The sequence below is a fragment of the Alligator mississippiensis genome, chromosome 14, assembly GCF_030867095.1.
Source record: "Alligator mississippiensis isolate rAllMis1 chromosome 14, rAllMis1, whole genome shotgun sequence".
Lineage (NCBI taxonomy): Eukaryota > Metazoa > Chordata > Crocodylia > Alligatoridae > Alligator > Alligator mississippiensis.
The window spans coordinates 45,855,730-45,867,835 of NC_081837.1; the positions used below are offsets into that span (position 1 = coordinate 45,855,730).

The window sequence follows — 12,106 nt, forward strand, 5'->3', positions numbered from 1 at the left end:
TATCCACCATCACTCATTGGTGAGTGTGTGTGTGTGTGTGTGTGTGCACCACCAGTCAGTGGAATAGCTGCCGTATCCACCATCACTCATTGGTGAGTGTGTGTGTGTGTGTGTGTGTGTGTGTGTGTGTGTGTGTGTGTATATCTATATATATATATATATATATATATATATATTAGATAATAATATTCTACCTCCATGAAATCCCCCTGCCAGGAAGGTCTCGAGGTCAACAAGAATCACAGGCCTTGAAAGGACATCAGGGCTCATTTAGTCCAACTCCTGGCACAAATTCAGAATTCGCTGTTCCTAACACACCTCAGATGCCTGTCCAGGATCTTCTGGGAAGCCTCCAGAAAGGAGACTGTATAACTTCCCCTGGCAGCTTATGCTGTTATCCCAAGATTCTTACAGTAAGGAGTTTTTCCCTGAGATTTGACCTAAATCAGGTTTGCTGAAGTTTAAACCTATTGTCACATGTCCTGCCACCTTCCATACGGCAGTCTTTCAACTACCTGAAAACTGCTATCAGGTCCCCTATTAATCTCCTTTTCTCCGATGGAACATACCTAGTTCCATCAATCTTTCCTCACGGTGCTTACTTTCAGGCCCCTTTATCATTTTTGTCACTTGTTTCTGGAACCTCTCCAGTGTCTCTACATACTTTTTTTTTGTGGTTATTCAACCAATCATGTATCCAGCTCAATGGTCATTCTTAATCTTGGCAGTTTCTAACGTGTACCAGAGGTGGGTGGGAGTGCGAGCAGGGAATGGGAGCTACTTCTTCGCCTGCAGGCCCCTCTAAGCATTTGGGGGCAGATAAAGCAACTTCACAAGCCAAATACCTTAAAACTGGCCTGAGAACCAAATCATGCCTTCGAAAAAGAATTCAGAAACCCGTGGAACACTTGGTCCCCGGCATCTGAAATGGAAAACTGCAGAGGCATCCATGCTGCCCTTACATGCGCATAGCAAGCTATAGGGTGATGTGCTCTGCGTAATATAAGGTGGCCTCGGGCTGCAGGCATGGCAGCAGCTTTGCGCACACTGTATTGCTATGCAATAGCTCTCTTATTTAGAGGCTACCATAGTAAATTCAAAAAGTTTTAAATGCAAGTGATTTATTGTATTTCTGTTGCATGATCAGAGAGTCCCAGCTTAACCCTAGTCCACCCTGAAAATGGCTTCACAAACTGGCATTAGGGAAGCGGCAATCAATCCAGACTTCAAAAGCACATTTCCTTAACAAGTGTAACATGCTAAGTATACGTGCAGCCAGGCTTCTCAGATGTCCATCAAACCCAGACACTTGCAATTCTTCAGGAGACAAATGAAAATGATTCATCAATGCTGGCAAAGCTGCAGAGCCCTAACTGCACAGAGGATGACCTGGATGTCTCTTAGCTATATCCAGCTGCTTTGGAGTTGAGTTTTATCTATCTTCTACACAAATGTACTGATGATTGAATGGATCTTTTACAAAATGGTACTATCATGTGGCCTCTCCTGTCTAAGTAAAAAGTCTACCTCTCACTCCAATGTCTTCACGTCCTGCGCTCCTCTCAAAATTCTTTTAGTGCGTTCTTCACAAGACGCAAAATCTTGTGTGCGACCTCAGTGCCACCATCTAAAAGCACAGGGAACCTTGCTCTGAGCTGTCAGGGCACTCAATACACCACCTTAGCAGCACTTCCAAGCGGTCTTTCTGAAGGCACAATGGACCTTAGCACAAGGTTCAGGATTTTAGGGCTGAACTGCCATTCGCAGCCTGACACAGGGAGGAGGCAATGATGAAACAATGGCCCAGTTCCCTAACCTGGTCTTGGAATTCCACCTGAACTAATCGGTTACGTTTTCAAAGGCGCACGCAAAGATGGGAGAAGAAACTTGAAACATTGCGTGTCTCGGGAGCCCAGCTCTTGGATCTCAGTAGGACGGCCTCGTAGGCAGCTCCCCGCCCCCCAATTAAAAATCTTCCGAGTGAATCCCACAGTGCGCTTCCACCTGCTGTCAGTCGCAGGTAGAGCGTCTCCCTCCCAGTATCAGTGCCTGCTCTACTGGAGGGAGGCTACCTCTTCTGCATGCTTCAGCAGCGTGGCAGTTTGTACCTTGCAAGGTGGCTCCGTGGGGTGACCCAGGCATTGCTGGTAATGGTTTCTTGTTTAGCACGGCAGCCAGGTTAGAGGCCGAGTGCAGTGGAGCAGCACTTGGCTCTGTTTGACGAGGGTGGCTGAGATCGCACACTTCCACCGCCCAGCGAGAACACAAATAGTCGGTCATCGGTGTTGGGGTCTGTGCCGATGCTCTCTGCAAGCAGAAAAAATTACCTGGTTACCCTGCAGTAGATCTGTCTTTTTCTGAGATGTAGCCAGTGTGAACCCCATGGCACACTTTATAGTCCTCAGCAACACCGGCTTAGGAAGTGCGGGGTGGCTAGAGCTGTCCTACCCTTTCTGCCCTCGTATGGGATCAGGAGGTAGACCTGAGGCCATTGTATGGCCAGGAGACACTGCTAGTCCAGACAAATCCTGCCTTGCATGCATGAGGTGCACATGTACCTGCAGTAGGGTCTACATTAGCTCTGTCTCAAAGCACCACACTCCCTGTTGGCAAACTAACTTCTCTGTAAAGGGAGAATATTTTGAAGGAATTAGGAAGAACGAACTAAGTAGGGGCAACCAGTAATGATAACTCAGTACAGTTCATTCATGTTTAGGACATAAATATAGAATTAAGTATGAAAATAATTCCATAAGCATGTCCTGTCCTGTTACATTGCCTCTCTATGAAATAATGACTTCCAATAAAACCATCTGAAACTTAAAGAAGAACAAATGCAGCTTTGTTTTGTATTTGATTTACATATACTACTTGGGTTGGTGTTTCATGAAACTCACCCTCAAGCAGATGAGCTAAATTTCTATTTCTTTCTCTTCTTGTTGTCCTTATCCTATGGGAAAATGCAAATTAAAATATGAACCTCTATGCAAGAAGCTTTAAGAAGATACTTAAATGAACAGTAAAAATAACTTTCTGATGGGAATACATTAAAATTACTGAACATACAGGCTGGTTGGCAGTATCAATTGCCAGCTGCAAAAACATGTAGCATTGGGATGGGAAACATACCAGTAAGAAGCTAGAAGCAGGCACTTGGGGAGAATCTAGTAGTAATGAATCCTATTTTTACTTAAAAGTGCATGCTGTCAAAGTTCAGCTTTCAGTATTTGCTAATGAATGATGCAGTATGTTGAAAATTTGGGACCAAACTCATCCCTGGTATAATGCTGTTTTCTTCAGTGGAACTACTGAATTTGGTCCACTATGTTGAATGTTATTCTTGTGAATGTTCCCTTGTTTAACTGTGTGTGGCAATTCAGAGAATATCCTCAAAGCAGCTAACTAGTGCCTGCAGAGAGACTGGCAAGCTAGGTCAGTCAGCAAGAATGAAAATGATAGACCTGCCTGGAAAACATTGTAGAAGGGAAAATGAGGTTCAGGTTTTGTTTTTAAAGCAGTCACTAAAGGGAAATGTTTGCCAAGTTATCTTCATCGTGTAATGGCCTATTTCCAGGATCTGGACTTATCCCCTTTCCGATCTAACTCGTATCATTTCACGTGAGATAAAGCTACCAGGGATGGATTTGGCTCCGAGTCCCAACCACTTGCCATAACCGCCCCCCCTTGGGGATCCTGCAGTTCAAGACCACCTGCCTGTTAGGAGCTCCCATGTAGCACTTCATATTAGTACATGGCTGATCTTTGCTGTAACAGCCCTGAACCTAAGCATTGATTTGGAGTGTCCTCCCTCAGTTGTAAAGCAGCATCTGTAACTATTTTTTCAGGAGTGCTTTCAGCTGTAGTTATTTTCAGTCCCTGTTTAAGACCTCCTCTGCACATCTTCTGATGGAATAAAGCCACATTGTTTTGCCTTTTTAATATTTAACTCGTTTTTATATTGTTCTAGGATGGTTCTAATTATGTTGCTTAACGTTTTTTGGGCTGGGTCCCTCATGCCCCTGGGATGGAGACTTTCTAAATGAAAGTATCTGCCCAACTTTTCAAAACGCCTGGGGTTAGAGCACATGTGTAGTTTTGCATACGCACTAACTCTAGTCCATGTGCTCAGATCCTGCCTGTGCGTACGTTTATGTCAGTGATTCTCCGCCACGGTACCGCAACATCCTGGACGCTGCCCCGAGACCCTTTCAGGGGTGCTGCGGGGTGTCACATGATGCTACCACTCTTACGTTTGCAAACATGATGCGCAAGATAAACCCAGAATTTTCAAATAGAAATCCATAGTGTTAAAGATATTCTCACCTGTTGTGATCTTTCTCCGTTCTTTGCAATGGAAGAATTGCTCCAGTATTTTTCTGTAGCTAAAAATAGGTGAAAACTAGGAACTGGTGTTTTCTGAGGGGTGCCTTGAGTCTGAAAAGGTTGAGAACCACTGACTTATGTATTTGCATGTATATGCTGGAGTTACCTTTTGTGCAGTTGCCAACGCGTGCACACTGAGCCATGGCTGTGAAAGTGGCGTGGATCTTGCCGCAGACTTTTCTTAAAAGTAATCTTTGAGTTAGTACTACCTGTGGGCAGGCATGGGGATGTTACACTGAGCTTATTTCTGTTTCTTCCTGTTACCAGTGGGTAGCTCATTAAAGTTAACTAGTAGTTTATTACTGAACTGTGTCCATTTATTCCAACTTCTCCCCTAACTAGGAGGTGAGGGACTAATTACGTAAAGACAAGTCCCAAGCGTGCACGAGGGGACAGAGTTGCAGTGAGAATCATGATATGTCGGTATACTGATGTTGGGGCAATAAAACCTCAACTTTACATGAAAAGAAAGCATCAGCAAAGCCTCTCCCTGCAACTAATGTTTCCTGCCATGAGCTGCAGAGTTTTCTACTTCCCGAGTAAAATTAATTTTTACTACCTTGACAAGTAATGTCCTATGGATGTAGTCAGTGTTTTCTAACATGCTTGGTATTTAAAATACTCTAGAATACTTCTGAAAATATCTGAGACTGAGGATCCCCTTGAAAATGGATTGTTTTAACCAAATGATTTCCTAGTGAGTTCATGTGTAAAGAGGCAGGGTGTCTTATTCAGCCGCACCGCTTTGCTGTCACAGTGACTTAATAGGAGTCTGTACGTTGTTTGGTAATCCACTTCTGCAGGGTTGTGGAGGCCACCGAAGGGAGGTGGAGTGGGAAGGTGGAACGAGGACGTGACACTGGCCAGCAGGAAGGCACAGGATGGGGCTGAGGAATATGTGGACAGAGTTTATCTGAACTTCTCATCTTTTTAGACAGAATGGTGCAAAGAGCTAATCAGTTCTGTTTCGCAGGAAGTAGACCTTGTTCTCATTATTTCCAGTGGGGACAGGACAGAGTCCTCAGCGTGGTGAGCGGATTAAGTGTCGGGCACTCTTCAGTGCCCACGCTAGTGCTTATCTCTTGTATCACCACCACCAGCAACAACTCCTGGAAATCGGGGTCTGAGCTTGAACTCGCTCACTTGCTGAAAATCACTTTATACTTGGGAATGTTTTTAGTTCTGGCCTCTATGTTGATCGTGAATAACAGAATCGGACCGATGCCGAACAGAACCCCGGGCGTTGTACTTGATACCTCTTCCCAGTCTGACTGTGAGCTGTTAGTGATTACTCTTTCAGCACAATAACCCAGCCAATTATGCGCTCATATTATAGTAATATCATGGTGACCTATTTCCTCAGCATCAAGAACCGTACCAGCATTTAGGTATGTCACATGCACTGCTTCTCCCCGTCATCAGGGAAGGAAATCAGGTTTGGCAAGCATGACTTGCTCTTGACAAGTAGAAAGCAGGGTAGCACCTTGTACACTAATTGAAGTTAGTCTGTAAGGTGTTTAATGAAAATAAAATTTAATTGGCCAGCCCATATAGTCTGTAAATTATAATCTTGTTATCCTTTAGGGCAGTTGATTCTCAACCAGGGTGCTGGGGCATCCTGAGATGCTGCCAGATCCTTTGAAAGGTGCCCCAAGGTATGAGAAGTTAATACAAACTAAACAGGTAAGTGCAAGGTTGGGCTTGTCCTTGCCTGGAGGCTCCCCCAACCGCACTGCCCAGCCCCTCTGCAAGGAGGTAAGCACCACATAAATTAGTTTTCAAAATTGGGTGCCACTCAATTCAATTCACAAAAGTTATGGAGGGGTGTCTGGAGTCCAATGAGAAGTGTCTCAAGTCCAAAGAGGGTGAAAACCACTGCTGTAGGGGTTTAAAAATAGATTATTCAATGATGTGTCCCAGCATCTTCCCAGGAATCCAAGTTGGACTAATCTGTAACTCCCCAGGACCTCCCTTCCCCATTTTTCTAAAGGTGGGCACTAGCTCTTATATCTGCCCACTTGTCTTCTGGGACCTAACTCATTCTCCATGACTTTTCAGAGGTAATGGCCAATGGCACTGCAATTACTTAGGTCAATTTTCTGAGTACTCTAGGCTGAATATCTTCCAGCCCTCCTGATGTGAAACACCAGCCGTCTCCACTTTGATTTGTTCTTCTTCTACTCTAAACTGAGTCCTTGGTCCCTGGTCCTTGGTGCCAATAGGATTAATCATCTGGCAACTGCTTCTATTTTGAGAAGACAGAAATAAAAGGCATTAGGCACACATCTTTACTCTGCAGATTCAAGAGGGATCGACTCTTCCCTGGTCTTCCTCTGCTAATATAATTATAGAATGCTTTAGTGGCCTTTTATGCCCCTTGCTAGATGTCTTGAATTGTGCATTGTTTGTTCTTGTTTTGTCCTTACATGGTCTTATGTTAATTATATAGTCATTTTTAGTAGCATGGCCCAGTTTCCACCTTTTTGTAAGATTCCTTTTACATTTCAAGTCGTAGAGAACCTTATGTTTTAGCTTGGCTGGCCTTTGCTTCAGGATAGTATGCCCTTGTGTCTGTAGCATTGTCTCTCTTTCAAGGAAGAACCAGTTCTCCTGGGTTCCTTCTCTCCTTGGATTTGGCTTCCAAAGATTTTGCCTACCAGTTCTCCGAATTTGGTGAAGCGTTGGTATTCTCAAGTCCAGCGTGTTTTTTCTGCGGTTCACCTTTCTTTGCTGTTCTCCCCACAAAATCCACAAAACGTGTCCCCACCTCGCAGAAGGAAATCAGATTAGATAGCATGGCTTGCCCTTGAGAAATGCATGCGGCTACTGCTTACCTCCAATTCAGCCTCCAGGTGCTAACAAATCGACTGCTTTGATTACGTGTTCTGAAGATACTTCTACGACCTGTGCTCTTGGGGAAGCCAGATGTCCCGGATTTTGTTTCAATTTCATGTTTTAAAAAAATGTAGTTTGGCTCTGGTCTCATCACGTGCTTCTGTAGCAGTAAGTCTTCTACACGCCCATGTCCAAAAACGCCGAAAAAGCCCCCAAAACACCTTGCTAACGTTCTGAGCGACAGGCAGTCCAGTCCCAGCGAAGACATCAGTCAGCATGCTGCCATTTCGACAGAAGTCCAGCTGGCAGCACTATGCCCATCAGAAACAAACGGAAAGGAAAACACCGCGGTGCTTCTTATTTAAAAGTATACACATCACTGCATTTTACATATAAAATGAACTTGTCACAGTTGTAAAGGTGTCCGTTGAAATGTGCTTTTTTGTTGAGACACAATCACGTATATAGCACAAAGTCCAGGTTAGGTCAGCAGATCTTTCAAGTATTAGAGAACCCGTACTGCCCTTTTCAGCACTGACATGTTAATAAAACATCCAGATCGGTGGTTCTCAACCTGCGGGCCACATGCAGCCCAGTCAGCACCCTGCTGCGGTCCCTGTCACATCCCGTTAAACGGACACACGGGACGTAAGTTATGTGGGTGCAGCCCACATAACACATTGACAGCTGCAAGTGTGGCCCACTATGGCAAACAGGTTGAGAACCACTGGTCCAGATCATTTAGCTTTATTACCTGAGCACGTGAGAATGCTGTCCAGTATTACCCAAACGCCTGCTAGTGAACTCAGACTGTGAAATAAAGACCGTGCCGTACCCAGGGTTTTGCAGACAGACTAACAGCCTGATGTGCACAGTGGTCTGGAGCGTGGCGGGTGGTGAGCGTGTGGCCAAAGCCACTCATCCTGACAGATTCTGCCCAGGTGTCCTTTTGGGAAGTTGACAGCACAGCTCCCAATGCCTGCTGCGCCCAGCGCTCTACGAGCGCGTCGACTCCGGACAGCTGAGTTCTTACAAACGCTGCATGTTGCTGCATGTGATGGTGGGCTTAAAGTGACAAAACAGTATTAGCATTTCCTCTTTCATGTCAGGCAATCTACGTGACCCCTGTCCTTTCATACGGTTTTCACTCTTTCTCCAGTGCTGTGCTCTGTTAATCATTCACAGAAATTATGTCCTGACAGACGAGGATGACAGTGTAATTCGATTCTTTCTAGTTTGTCTGTTCACTTGTCAGAGGCTACACAGCAGGACCACTTGGGCTTTTCCAGGGCACCAAATCTACTCCAGGATACTGATCTCTAACTGCTCGTTTGCTTGTGCTGACAAAAAGAGCATGTTTTGAATACGACGCTGCAGTCACATTAAGAAAGTCAAAACTAACAGTTAAGAGCAGAGTTCCTGACGCCTCAGAATAGGAAAGGGAAAAAAGCCCAATACAGAACTAGCGAGAGACTCCACCTGTCTAGGGAAGTGCTTGTGGTGCGAAGCACAGGAGTCCAAGCACTTTGTAGCACGTTTGTGTGCAGTTACAGAGCTCGTGCCTTCCTTGCACAATGTAAATCTGAGGCACACGGTGAAGTTCATTTCAGAGGTATGATGCTCATTTTTCTAGTTTCCCTTCCTTTAGCTGAGTGGGAGTGGTAGTTATAGCAATGCCAAAATCCGTGTAAGGACCAGATACTCATTAAGTGATAGTATGCACATGTCCGGTTCCAACCGATTAGTTCCAGGACAGGCATTGGATGTGCTTATCACAGTAAACACAAACCTAACATTTGCATCTGCATAATGGGGAGTTGGTAACAGATGCTAAATACGTTCCTCATAACCCCAAAGCAGATTCAGGGTCTGCTGCGGTAGAAGCTCAAAAGCATGCTGCAGACATTCGGTATTTTTTATGCTTTTTTAAAAATGATCAGTTTCTCATTGCAATGTGATTCTTGAGTCCTTTGAAACACTCTCAGCAAACAACAAGGAGCGAGCGGGGCCAAGATCGCTGAGCACACAGGGAGCAAGCTGGCAACGGGAAGCAGGGACTGGAAGGTGCTCTGCCCCCATCCAGGGGTGCTGCTCTACCTGACTCAGCTGATGATGTCACCTGCAGATGCTGTCTCTGGAAAAGAGAAATAAATCCATTTTTTGTGTACAAATCTACATGCAATTTATGAGTAACATTATCATACTATAATTAATAATAAGTAACGTTATATATTTGAGAGTCCTGTGAAATTGTCGGGTTTGGGTGTCGGTGCCGGGCGGAATACTGTCTAGCACCGGTACTTACAACATCTCAAAAGTGATGATTTCCTATGCAGAGGCCCTACAGAGGGTTATGTGCTGCTGAAGTGTCACATCTGCCTTCAAATTAGGGATGAATTTCTGCACAAAAGTTACGTTGTCCCTCTGTATATTGCTCGCTTGAATTTTATTTTCTCTTGTATGAAACTTGATGCTACGCATCTGCCTCCCATTTCTAAGAGCTCCATATTCCTTCCCACAACTTGACTCTTTGTTAGGAAACTAAGTTCAGATTCAAAAGTACAAATAGTTTCCCATAGAGAGGAAATTATGTTTGTAATTATTGCAGTGGACTCACCTGCTGGGGCCTGGGGCCCCCCAGCCATTGCTGTCCAGGGTTGTTGTTGTTGTTTCTTTTTGGCTCGTTACAATTAATTTGAATGCTTTATGCACAAAGAAAGGATTCATTTAGCAACAGACACCTGCAATGTCTTGTATTAGGATGACCTGGCCTTTCAGGATGTGCATTGCTGAAACATGAGGATGTGCAGAAAAAGCCTACGTCAGAGCAGCAGATATGCAGTGAGAAATCAAACGTCTTTTGTACAAAACTGAACTGCAGCACCCTGGTCTCAGAGCTTCAGACACTGATGGACACCCGGTATGTTTTAGATATCTAATGGTAGTGGATGAATCCCCTTAGCGCTTCCCTTGGAGAGAAAGAGATGGTTCTCTTGCAGTCAGCAGAAGGGTGGAACAAAGTAGGATTTCAATCGGGACCCTCAGAAACTCCTGAAATCTTGCCTGCTCAATCCTCAGCAACTTGCTGCAGCCCTTCCTCTCTGAACATGCACTTCTCAGCTTTCTTGCTCGTTTGTTCGATTGGCTTCAAACGTGTATCCAAATATCCCGTGCTGCAGTCTGACCGTACGCTCTAGAAATTAACGTCCTATGAATATTTCTTAAGTCCCTCTAACAAGGGGGAGAGACAGGCACGTGCCCACACATTTGAATTGCTATGACTTATTATTAAAAACACAAATTAAAACTAAATACATTAATTCAAATACCAAACAAAACCATAGCAGAGAGTTCTCAGACCAATACTCCCAAGAGGCGGAGACACAACTACAAAACGTGTGCTGAGGATTCGTAGAGACAGGGCTTGAGTTTTTAAGTATAAATTCTACAACAGCTCAATGCTTCCATGTGCCGTGGTAGATGATAATACTCTGCATTTATATAGTACATGTCTTCTTCAAGCTGTGCACACACAAAGGGCCTAATCCATAAAAGGACACAGTGAAATTGAGGTCCCGAATTCCAGATTTGTGCTCTTGCCCCGCCCTGCAGACCTGACCTGACCAGTCGAGCGGGACTGAAGATGCGGGCATCATGGTCCAAACACAGAGCAGAAGCCTCCTACTATGACATATATTGAGGGACCCAACATTAAACTGGAAACAAATGAAAATAGTTCCAGACGTACAGATGTTAATTTTGTTCAACCTTTGAATGTAAACATGTTGGGAAGGAAGTCCTCCTCGTGAGAGGAATAGGATCAGGTTTGTGTGGGTTGGGAAAAAATGTGGGTCTACAACAGAAATGGATTCTCAGTCGTGACCTGAAATGGAGTTGTTGCATGAGAACTGTGCGGGCCGGGGGCGAGCCGGGCCCGTCTTTGCGCACGCGGGCTGTGGCCAGCAGCCCGGGCACGCGGGGTCGGAGGAGACCGTGCGGCGGCAAGGCACGCACGGGCTAGAATTAGTCACAGAGGCGTAATGGTTGATTTAAAGATTATTTACTTACACCCAAGATGGTCGCGGTGTAGGCTGGACAGTTTCCAGGTGCAGCTCCGCTTAAATCCTCGTTGGAGGACTACGACAAATTCGGTTCTTTGGCCCCGGAGTTGTTAAGGCTCCGCGGGTTCGGCAATTTCTTTCCCACGGAGTTGTCGAAGCTCCGTGGGCTCTGTTCGGTTCTCAGGCCCCGGAGCTGTTAAATCTCCGTGGGTTCGAAAATTGAGTATACAGGAAAGGGATACGTCTAGGATTGCGCTCGGCGACGGGGAGAGGCCCGAGGCTGTTTAGACCTCTGTTGCCTGCTTAAGAAATGCATTGGGTCCGTGAGGATCCGCAGCGCTTAGAGATCTTCACGCTCTAAGTGATTTCTCTCCAAGTGATTTCTCTCCTGGTGTTCGTGGAGTCCTCCAACTTGGGCGGAAACCACTCGAGCTCTTTATACGGCTAGCAAGCCAATCGCTAGCTGTTACGTGTGCATATATTAGAATTGGCCAATAACGTGGCACGAATCTTCATACAAATGGCGGGAACTCCTTTGCACCGTGCATTTCTGAGATGCAAAAGAAATGCACCATGCAAAGAAAGCTACAAATTGGCGGGAAATTCCCCGTTGCGCCGGAGTTCTCTTCCGCAGCAGAGAACTCCACCGTGCGAGGAAGCTGCAATTTAGCGGGAACATAATTTAGCGATGCCGAAGCGCACACAAACAACAAATCACAACTTTGGGTTGTGACAAGAACATCTAGTAATTCCTTTGCAGCTTCTAGGTCAAATGAAGAATTTGCAGTGGAACTTGTTCAAAGGCTCCTTCCCGTCTCAGCTTCTCC

The 12,106-nt window shown here is 45.3% G+C and overlaps 2 long non-coding RNA genes across 3 annotated transcripts in view; one reads left to right on the top strand and one right to left on the bottom strand.

The window, feature by feature from the left end:
* The window catches only part of LOC132244712 (uncharacterized), a 57,751-nt gene that overhangs the window by 25,075 nt on the left and 20,570 nt on the right, over positions 1-12,106 (top strand). The window lies entirely within an intron of this gene.
* LOC132244775 (uncharacterized) lies at positions 1,946-11,181 on the bottom strand. Of its 2 annotated transcripts, none has more exons than XR_009456532.1 (3): positions 7,218-11,181; positions 2,898-2,950; positions 1,946-2,307 (listed from the first exon to the last, which is right to left on the bottom strand). It is a non-coding gene; the product is annotated as an uncharacterized LOC132244775 (long non-coding RNA). The 2 variants fall into 2 exon arrangements; XR_009456531.1 differs by lacking the exon at positions 7,218-11,181 and adding an exon at positions 4,324-6,378.